The 11,120-nt window shown below is 34.5% G+C and overlaps 1 pseudogene across 1 annotated transcript; it reads left to right on the top strand.

The window, feature by feature from the left end:
• Positions 1-459: 459 nt before the first annotated feature.
• On the top strand, positions 460-1,048 carry LOC308349512 (WASH complex subunit 3-like; annotated as a pseudogene). The gene has a single exon. The product of its transcript is annotated as a WASH complex subunit 3-like (transcript).
• The last annotated feature ends 10,072 nt before the right edge of the window (positions 1,049-11,120 follow it).

Genomic DNA, 11,120 nt, shown 5'->3' with positions numbered 1-11,120 from the left:
TCAGCCAACCATGGTGTTGTGGGGACTTTCAGTTAGTTTTTTGTTATTTAAACAACTCAGCGCATATATCCTGGTCTCTGAACCTGGGTTGCCTGTAGGGGGGCAGGTGGAGCATGAATACTTTCTCTGAGACTATTCAGTGATTTCTATAAAACAAGAGAATGGTCTGGACAAATGTAGGATTTCTGGGAACAGAAAGATGATAGATATTTGGAAGTAGAAACTGTAAGGTTCAGAGACTGATTAGATTGTACCAGTTGGTCTCACTTAGGGAATGTTGAGTGTTAGAGATTCCACTTCCATAATGTTTCCCCCATCTTCACTGGGAGGTTCATCTGTTGTTCTGTTCTCCTAGGAAATTATGAGACATTATATAAAGTAGAATTTAAGAATGTAGGCTTTGGGTGATCTCATCCGTGAGGGGTTTATAGGTGAGCCCTGGGTCTCCCGCCCAAGGAGATGGATGAGGATGAGCTTCTTCTCATGAGTTCGGGCAGAGACCTGACCAAAGTGTCAGCTGTTCAACAGAAAAGACCAGTAGCATTTTCTAACTCAGTTTGTGGTGCACACTGTACAGTTCCTCAACCACTTTTCTGTGGTTTTTAATGAGAAACTGGCAGGACTTTCTGTTCATATCTAACAAATTGAAACAATCCTCAGTATTTGAGTTGCAAAATTGTCATCTATCCCAGACCTAGATGATGTCACATTTGAAGTATCTCCTGTAAGTGACACTCACATCACAAATGAATCAATCACATTCTGAAACCACCTCAGAACAATCACAGCAGAACACTATATAAGACTCTGGACCACAGGAAAGTGAAGTAACATCAGAAAATAGCTTTAGTGTAGCCAAGGACCCAAGATATGCCAGATATCTCAAAATGGCTCACGTGGGTATCCTAGTGATGGCAATAAGATTACAAAAAATGGTATTGGAAGGGCCCACACCTTCTTGAGGGGCCAGATGCTCCAGTGCCTAATAGCAAAGGTGGAAAAAAATACAAGAGAAAGTTTAGATAGTGAATCTTCTTTTAGTGACTAAACTTAGTTTTGGTAACAGTTACATGTACATGTTTAGGTCTTTGTTCACATTTTATAAGAAAGTCTGAACTTGAACTCTTAGAGAAATATCAAATGGCTATATATCCACCACCAAGTTCCTTTACGTTAAAAAAAGACAAAGCATTTATAACCAAAAAAGAAAAAAAAAAAAAAAGAAAGAAAAAATGCAGGCTTTGTGAAATACAGATACTAATACTGAATTTGCAACTCACAGATGACCTTGATGAAGTTATTTCTCATATCTAAGCCTCCATTTCTTGGTGAAATGAAGATAACTCCCTCATGAGATTGTTGTTATTATTAACTTAGATGATGTATATGAATTATGTAACTTCATGCTACTGTTATTAAGAATTTACATAGCTTTGGGGCACCTGGGTGGCTCAGCGGGTTAAGCCTCTGCCTTCGGCTCAGGTCATGATCTCAGGGTCCTGGGATCGAGCCCCGCATGGGGCTCTCTGCTCAGCGGGGAGCCTTCTTCCTCTCTCTAATTGCCTCTCTGCCTACTTGTGATCTAACTCTCTCTGTCCAGTAAATAAATAAAATTTAAAAAAAAAAAAAAAAAAAAAAAAAAAAAAAAAAAAAAAAGAATTTACATAGCTTCCTCAGCTTAAAAGTCATGCATTTCCAGGAGACATGAAGGCCATCTTATTTATTTAAGCAAAGCGAGATTTCTAAACATCGCCATGCCGTAAGAGGCTTAAATTTGTGGGGAGTCAAACTAAATGTAAATGAAGACTAGTGATCCTGAGTAGAGTTATGCAGGAAGTTTCAACTTAATCAACACTGCTGTCCATTCTCTTCTTAGTTCACTATTCTTTCTGACTTCAGGGAGCTTTCCATCAGTGAACAATAACTTCATTTATGGCCATTTCCTATATATGGCCCATCAAGTGTATTGAATATAGATCTGTCTTCAGAACATTCATGCCAAGTTATTAATAGCTAGCAATATTCATTTGTAATTTGTTGGGGAGATGACTTAAATAAATATATTTTAAGTCTTTTATTAATTAAGAATTAATTAGTTAAGTATAAATAATAAAATTAATAAAAATGAAATAATATAAGTAATCAAACATTAACTATTTTAAGTAAGTATTTTATTTTATCTTTTATTGGTTACTTTGGGGAATGATCTTTTTCTAATATTTCTCAAGTTTAAGATAGAGGTAGCAACCACTTTCCTACTCCTAAGGATCTGTTATGTTAGCTGCTTCCTCATTTTAACATAAATTCAGATATGAGTATTGGAAAGGATTACAAAAGGTCCAGTCCCTTGCTTTCAGAAACATAGGATAAATTTTTCTTCATTCTTGATTTTAAATAACTTGAGTCTCAACAATATTAAGTAACCTGCACATAGTAAGACAGGTAGTAAGAGACTGGGTGACTTGTATTGTATCTTCTGTCTTCTGTTTGTAGTACCACATAGAGCTCCATATCTGATACTGAGGCTGAACAAACCAGAAATGGGCCCCACTGTAGCATTAGGAAAATGTGTTGGTGGCACCCATAACCAATCTAATAATGAAAGTCATTAAGCAGAGGGACTTGCCCATCGATGTGAATCTCTTTGAATAAAAAGCCTTACATGGATTTCTCACAGGCACCAATGCAGTCTCAAAAGCCATTTGGCATCTTTTTTCCTCTTTAATGTCTGATTATAAAACTTTGAAATATAAAGCTTCAGCTTGAAAACCCTGACATAGCCTTAACTACTGTAAAACTAGCAGGCAAAGCTATAATAATTTCAGCTTTATAATATAATCTGAAATTGAATTACTCTCATCTCATGGCAAAGTCAATATTGCTAATGGATTAAAAACATGGCTGATAAAAGTATTGTTGAATTCATTTTTGGGGAATCACATAAAAAATGATTTTTCTTGTGGTCTGTGGCAATTGAAAGTTGGCATTAATCTGAAAAGAAACCTGATGCACTTTCGTAAGTAAATGCTTGAAGGTCAAAATAAATGAGACTAAAAGTAAGTCTGATTAAGTGGTTGAGAATGTTTTCTGGCATACCCCCATTCTATTACGAAAATACCACTGGGAGACTGGGGCCCAACTGTGAAAGGCCTCATCTACAAAGGAAATAAGTCAACAGCAAGAGGCTATCCATGAAGTTGAAATTCTGTCATTTCTGTAAGCATATTCTAGGAGTCTGTCAGTAGGACAATGAACTGAGAATCCTAGGAAAGTGATTAGTCTACACCACTTTGCAGCTTTGTAAATTTGGGCAAATCTTCTCTCTGGGTTTACTGTATCTATCACATAAGGGAACAGTCTGTAGGAATGTGACAGTTTTATGCCTCTGTGATTCTATAATATCCAGTAAAGGTACTATATTCACCTCATTTAAAATGTTCTGAATTTGCAGATGTTAACAGTTAGCTTATTGAGGCCTGCTTTAATGCTGGATGTGGGCTTTCTGCCCCCAAAGCAAAAGTTCTCCATTTTTTCCTATCAAAAAGCATAAACACTTAAAGATTAAAATTGAATTTCTTTTTTTTTAAAGATTTTATTTATTTGAGAAAGAGAGAGAGCCAGAGAGAAAGCACGAGCAGAGGAGGGGAGGAGCAAAGGCAGAGGGAGAAGCAGACTCCCCACTAAACAGAGATCCTGATCCAGGGCTCGTCCCCAGGACCCTGGGATCATGACCTGAGCTGAAGGCAGAGGCTTAACTGACTGAGCCACCCACGTGCCCCTAGAATTGAATTTCTAATTAGAGATTCCTTACATCTGCAGTTAGCTAGGGACTAGTATTGCACGTTTTCTTTAGACAACCAGTTCTGGTTATATCACAATATATCTTTTGAAAGCATGATTCAAACCTTCTATTCAATATATTCATGTTGATCAAAAAAATTCTCAGGCTTTCAGTCATCCATAGAATCTATAGTTAGTGGTAAAAGCCTCGCATTAGGACTAAGATTCTTCAGTTCAGTTTCTAGTTCTGTATTCTTTGCCACATCTCTCTATATAAAATGTTTTCTGTATCTCAAAACTTGTATAAAATGTCGCCTGTCAGAGTGTGATAATTTTGCTGATAATGTATAACTTGAGTATAATCATGATGCAGCAGTCCTGCTCACATACACACATATATGGTCATGAACATACACAAGCCTATACTCTTAAAAAAATGATGATCTATTAAAGTTAAGAGAAATGCTGAAAACCATCCCAAATTAAAAGAGATGATAAAAAAAAAGGTGAAAACTAAATGAAATGTCTGGTTCTTGATTGGTTTCTGTACAGAAAAAAATCCTATTAAAGACAAAACTGGAATAATATTTGAAAGATGAAAATGGACTATGTATTAGTAGTATTATATTAATGCTAAATTTTTTAACTATAATGCTTGTGCTATATTCATGTAGGAATATGTCCTGTTTTTAGTATATACTTGCTTAGGTACGTAGGATGAAGTGGTACAATGAGTGCAACTTACTCTCAAAAGTTCAGTAAAATAATAAGAATTATAAAAAGAACAAAAATATGCCAAAATATTAACAATTGGTGAACTTAGGTGAAATTTTTTCAGAAGATCATATTTTTTTCAAAAAAAATTGTAGATATGAGATTTTTTTCAAAATAAAATATTTTAAAAATGCACCTGTTTAACCACTTTTTAAATCTCTTTCATTAGAATATGAGTATTTCTTTTTTTTTTAAAGCCATGGCCTTTTTGATTCCGTGGAGATAAAAGAACCCTCTTGCACTGTTGGTGGGAATGCAAACTAGTGCCGCCAATGTGGGAAACGGTATGAAGCCTCCTCCAAAAGTTAAAACTAGAACTACCGTACAATCCAGCAATCACACTGCAGGGTATTTACCCAAAAATACAAAAACACTAATTCAAAGGGATACATGCATCTCCTATGTTTATTGCAGCATTATTTACAATAGCCAAGATAGGGAAACAGCCCAAGTATTTGTCAACTGATGAATGGATAAAGAAGATGTGGTGTGTATGCACACACACATGCACTGGAATATTATTCAGCCATAAAAAGAATGACATCTTGCTATTTGCAGCATGGATGGAGCTAGAGAGTATAATGCTAGGTGAAATAAATCAGAGAAAGAAAAATACCATATGATTTGCTCATATGTGGAATTTAAGAAACAAAACAAATGAGCAAAGGGCAAAAAAGAGGCACAGAGAGGCAAACCAAGAAACAGACTCTTAACCATAGAGAACAAATTGATGGTTACCAGAGGGGAGGTAGGTAGGGGTGGGTGGGTGAAATAGGTGATGGGGTTGAAAGAGGGCACTTGTGATGAGCCCTGGGGATGTATGGAAGTATTGAATCACTATATTGTACACCTAAAACTAATGTGGCATTATATATTAACTAACTGGAATTAAAAACCTAAAAAAATAGAAACCATGGACTTTTTCATTTATTTCACCTTTGCATTTGAATTTATATAACATATATTTGTGTTTATTTACAATCTAACTAGTAGAACACAAGGGCCTTCAGGACAAAGTCAGTACTTCACTCATTTTTATGTCTTTATCAGTATCTGATAGAGTATTTGAATATGACTATGACATATATACAACTCAGGAATAATTGGTCAAATTATTTAATTCAAACATACCGAATTATACTATATGTTAGATATAGGCCTAATTTGGGGGATACATTAATATGCCACACATAAACCTTCCAAATAGTCCCATGGCACTTTGAAAGTTCTTCAGACATCTTATATATATATATATTTATTTATTTCTACCAGTTGGGCCCTTGTTATACTTGTCTTTCCCTTGCTCACTGTACCTCAGCTACATGTATCATATATATCTGTTTATGAACAAATAGATTTTTGCACATGTTATTCTCCCATATGTTTAAGTAGCTTGAAAAAGAACCAAGACAGGACTCCCAGATATACATGGGAGTCAGAATAAGTGTGGCTCTTGACCAGAGAAACCGTTCTTGAGAAGCCAGTACCCAAATTTCTCCTCCAAAAAGAGTGGGAGAGAGTATATGGTGTTTTCAGGAACTTAAACTTGTCAAACATGGCAGAAGCATATACAGTAAGCATAGAAGCATAAGAGCTGCATAGTTGAGAAAAACACATATTTGAAGAATACTATAATATCATGTCAAAGGATTTTTATTTTAAATGTTATGAGGATAGTTTGAAGGATTTTAAGCAGGGGAGTTAATCAATAAGAATTGACTTTTAAGACAAACATTCTGAATGGCAGTATGAAAGTAGAATAAAAATCAAACAATAAATCAAGCAATAAGAATCAAGACAGGGAGATCATTTAGAAGGCTGAATTCTTAATCCAGTTGAAAAATTAAGTGTGCTAGCCAGTAGTCATGGGAATGCTGACAAATGGAGGTAAGAAATGGAACTGAAAGATTTCAAGGAAATGAACTTGACAGAATTCATTTATTTATTATAAAAATAAAGAGCAGGACAAAGCAATGTGTACATGATTACTGATATTTCTGATTTGGGGAAGTAAGTTCAATGCAGTGACATTTATTGAGAGAAATAAGAAAACTGCTTTCTGTGAAAATAGCTAGCAATTTGCACCAACCCACTTGCTGAGAACAACTAGAAAATCTAATATCTGAAGGCATCACATGGTCATCAAGGAAGCTGGGATTTGCAGAATCAAGACCTGAAGAAGGAAAGAGAAAAGATTTGTTGATTTGTTCTTGATCTATTAGAGAGCCATGGTTGAAATAAGAAGATGAGGGGAGAAAATCTAGACCTGAGAACCACAGAAATGAAGCTGAACTCTAGTGGACTTACAGATCTGGGGGAATAAAAAATGAGTTCAGGACCTACCAGGGAAGTTCTCTGATGAAAACCTCAGGCATTCATTCACCAAGCAGCTAAAACAGCTGCTGCCTAGGAGTACATATGAACTGAAAATAAACCACACTAGGACTGAATCCCAGTTTTGAACTGTTTCAACCCTAATTACCTAAAGGAGATCTGTCCTTAACCTGAGAGACTAACAACAAAAATATATCCTCCTCAAAGTCATCTTGAGCCTTAGATAATCTCTACAATTTTTCTCTAATATTCAACTATTATTTAGTAATGACCAAGATAAAGACTGGATAAGCACTGAGCCAAAGGAGAAAGAAAGGAGACTTGCCAAGTATCTGACATGAACTTTTAAAACAGCTGAATGAAATATTAAATAAATGAAAGAAACAATGAAAAAATATTGCGAAGAACTGGATACAATAAAAATAAATTGATGGGCTCCTGTTGAGCATCTGCCTTTGGCTCAGGTCACGATCCCAGGGTCCCAGGATCGGGCCCTGTGGCAGGCTTCTTTCTTGGAGGGAAACCTGCTTCTCCCTCTCCTCCTCACCCTTGCTCTCTCTCTCTCTCAATATCTCTGTCTCTGTCCCTCTCAAATAAATAAATAACATCTCTAAAAAACAAATAAATTAAAAAATTCTAGTACTAAAAAAAGTAAAATGAAATTAACTCAATATGTGGATTTCACAGCAGATTAAAAACAGTTGAAGAGAATTAGTGGATTGAATGATGTGACAGAAGAAAGTCTGCCAGCTGAAGAATAACAATAAAAAATAATGGAAAATGCAGAAAATGTAAAAAAATAGGGAGAAACTAAAAGGTCTTTACGTAAATATATGTGTATATATATATATATATATATATATATATATATATATAATCCCAGAGTAGTAGGAGAATAAGAACGAGATAGATAATAGAATAAAAGTGGAAGAAAATTTTTCAAAACAAAAAAAATGCATCAAGCTACAGATCTAAGACGTGCAATATATTCAAGAAAAATATAAAGAAAACCATAAAATCTTAAAAGCAGCCAAAGTAAGGACAAATGCATCTTTAAAAGACCAATACAAGGATGTACTGCTGAATTTTCAACACAAATACAGAAACCAAAAGAATTTTTTAATTCTTAAAAATTATGAAATGAAGATTACAGGTAGAGCTTTTTACAAATCATTGAACACTACATCAAAAAACTAATGAAGTACTATATGTTGGCTAATTGAATTTAAATTAAAAAAGAGCTTTTTAGATAAGCAATAACTATGAAATTTTAGTGAGTCTGTTTCCTCTCTCACTTATACACACACACCCCCAACTAAAATGTACTTCAAGCAGAGGGAAGATGACTCATGATATTAAAAGTAGAGAGAGAGGGTAGAGTCAAGTAGATAAAGAGTATGTGTGTAGGTATATCTGATAGAACATTTACAGTATAAGTTATTTTTTAGCATGGGGTCCTAAACATCTAGAGAATTAAGATGCATGGTGATAATGGAAATAAGGCAGAAAGGGAATAAACAACTTAAGCATTCTTAGAACTCATATTTTTGAATAGTAGGTAAAGGACCAGTTCATATTAACCTTGAATAAAGTATATATTTTGTTATAGCTAAGGTAAATCCTAAAAGAAAAATGAGAATATGTAAATAATAATTGAGGGAGAAAATGAAAGAATACATTAATGATTAATTTACCCAAGACAAATTAAGAAAGAGATTTGTGAATATAGAACATGAGACAAATAAAAAAAATGGTAGTAAGGTAGTAGATTTAAGCTTGAATGTGTCAGCAATTATATTAAAGGCGAATTAACTGATTTAAGCTATAAAGATGGTTTATTAAAACAGAGCACCTTAAGTCGTTAAATAGCTAGATAGATAATAGATCAATCATAGAGAAATGTATCAAAACAGCTAAAGTGATTGATTTGTGTTACCTCTTTTTATCCTAATGTTGAGCCCTGTGATGATTAGATTAAGATGGTACAATCATTTTACAAATACAGCAAACGTAATTCAATAAATATGTAGATACTTAGTGGCTGCTGGTGTTGCCATAACCCTGATAGGACTTATGCCAATACTGAATAAATATACCACGTGTCTGTTCAGAGTCCGTGAAGCCAGTTAACCCAGTTGTGTGTTACAGATCTGTCATGCTTTTTATTGCTCAAATTCTAATTATTATGGTTATATATCTTCTCTGGACTCTCATTCCCAAATTGTTCAGAGCTTCCATCCCCCATGTCCCAACTCTCTACTGCTCTCCTTGAGCTCTGAACCTCTATTCCACAACACACAAATTTTGTATATTTTTGAATGGTTTATTGATTTTCTTATTTTTTCATTTTGTTTAAACTGCAGTTAATTTTAATAGAATACTGCCCATTTGTGCTTGCTTCAGCAGCACATATACTAAAATTGGAATGATAGAATACTACCCATTCTTCTACTACCCTTGGATCAGAACACAAATAAGCATGTTTCTAATTCATGCTAGAAATGAGTATATCCTGAAAGTTAATGTTTCCGTCCTGCGTACCATGGACTATGACTACTCCTCATTTCATCACTACCATCTATCAACCTTCTGATCTCTCCCATATATTTATTGAAAATATTGACATTAAACTCAGGAACTTTAACAAATATCTTATCCCATCCTGCAATAGTTTCAATATTTTTGAAGGTGACCTATCCAATTCTTTCAGTTGTTTAACATACACGTTTTTTGTGACTTTCATAAATAATAATAAACATAATATACATATTATATATATGTAAATAAACATATAAATAAACATATAATACCCTGGATCTTGTTATTACTGGGAATCACTGTGCTTCTGTAATACCTAATTACTATATCGCATTCCGATGATAGCTTTTTAAGCCCAAGTTCTCTTGTTCTTTGCTTCCTACAATAACTCATTTTCTGACTGTATCCTATTTTCAGGGACTCTTACTGCCTTTTTTCTGTTTTATTAATGCTTTTATTTATAGTGCCTAACTCCCTCTGTTTGCCTCAGCTCAGTGACCCCTTCTTTCTTGGTATCTTCGTTTATTCAGTATATAATTCTTTTTCCATAGTTTTAAACTCATATTTACAAACAACCTCAACCCTTTTGCCCACTTGCAATTCCATTGCTATCCCTGCACTAAACTGCACACTTGGATCAATATAAATATTTGCCTTATTCCATTCTTTATTTGGGTGGCTAAAAAAAAGTAAGCCTACCATACCCTCTTCCCTAACTCCCAACTTCCCTCAGGGAGCTTTTGCCTTTATTATTATTTTTTTTTCCACCACAGAGAAAATAGTTTGATAAGAACTTTCTAAACTACCTACCTCTTATGTAAACTTAACTGTAGCTATATCTATCTTTATCTCCATTTCTTCTTTATGTAATGTAACAGTTACTTCATTCTATCCTAATTTATAACCTTACACTGTTCTCTAGATTCCATAACATTGTGCCTTTTTAAGGATAAAATTGCATTATCCTTTTATTTATCCTGTTTCTCAACTTTTTCCACTTAGGTTTTCTTAGCCTCTGTACTTCAAACATAAATACACTCAAACCATCATCAAATAAACAAAAAAGCATTGATCTTACATCCAATGGAACATTATTGTTATTTCATTGTATTTACAGAAAAAATATTCTTCTAAAAACTGCCTATATTTCAAGAATGAGTTTCTTGAAATCCCACTTACTGTTTGGTAGGATAAGACTTGTTTTTGCATCATTGTACCACTGAAACCATATCAAAATCGTCATTAAAGACCATGTAGCTAAGTTAAAATATATATTTATATTCCTTATTTCTGAAGCCATCAGTCAATTGTCACAGTTTAGCTTCCTTAAAGAGGTCTCTGATATGTAAATTAACATGCAAAAGTTCTTTGGGATCAACACCTATTGAGAGAAGAAGGCAGGATTGGTCAGAAGGAAAAGTTGAAATATGATCCAGTCTCATTGGAGGCCTAAGCCAACCCTATGGGCAGTTCTGAAGTTGAGATGACTTCGGAATTTTCCCGAGTGAGAATGTAAAGAGTGGAACTTTATAATGAACAGTTGTTTGTGGATGTTGAGAAGGAGATGTGGACTTGGGTGAGACAGTTCTCTTCAACTAGGAAAATCCTTTTAGAGGGTTTAAAAGCTCAAGGCTTTCTGCCCACAGCACTGCCAGCTATTAGAGAAATACATTCTTCACTAATGAAGGGGATCT

Source organism: Martes martes (genome assembly GCF_963455335.1).
Source record: "Martes martes genome assembly, chromosome: 9".
Classification (NCBI taxonomy): Eukaryota; Metazoa; Chordata; class Mammalia; order Carnivora; family Mustelidae; genus Martes; species Martes martes.
The sequence above is the reverse complement of the archived record's forward strand: the minus strand, read 5'-3'. Positions and strand labels throughout refer to the sequence as shown.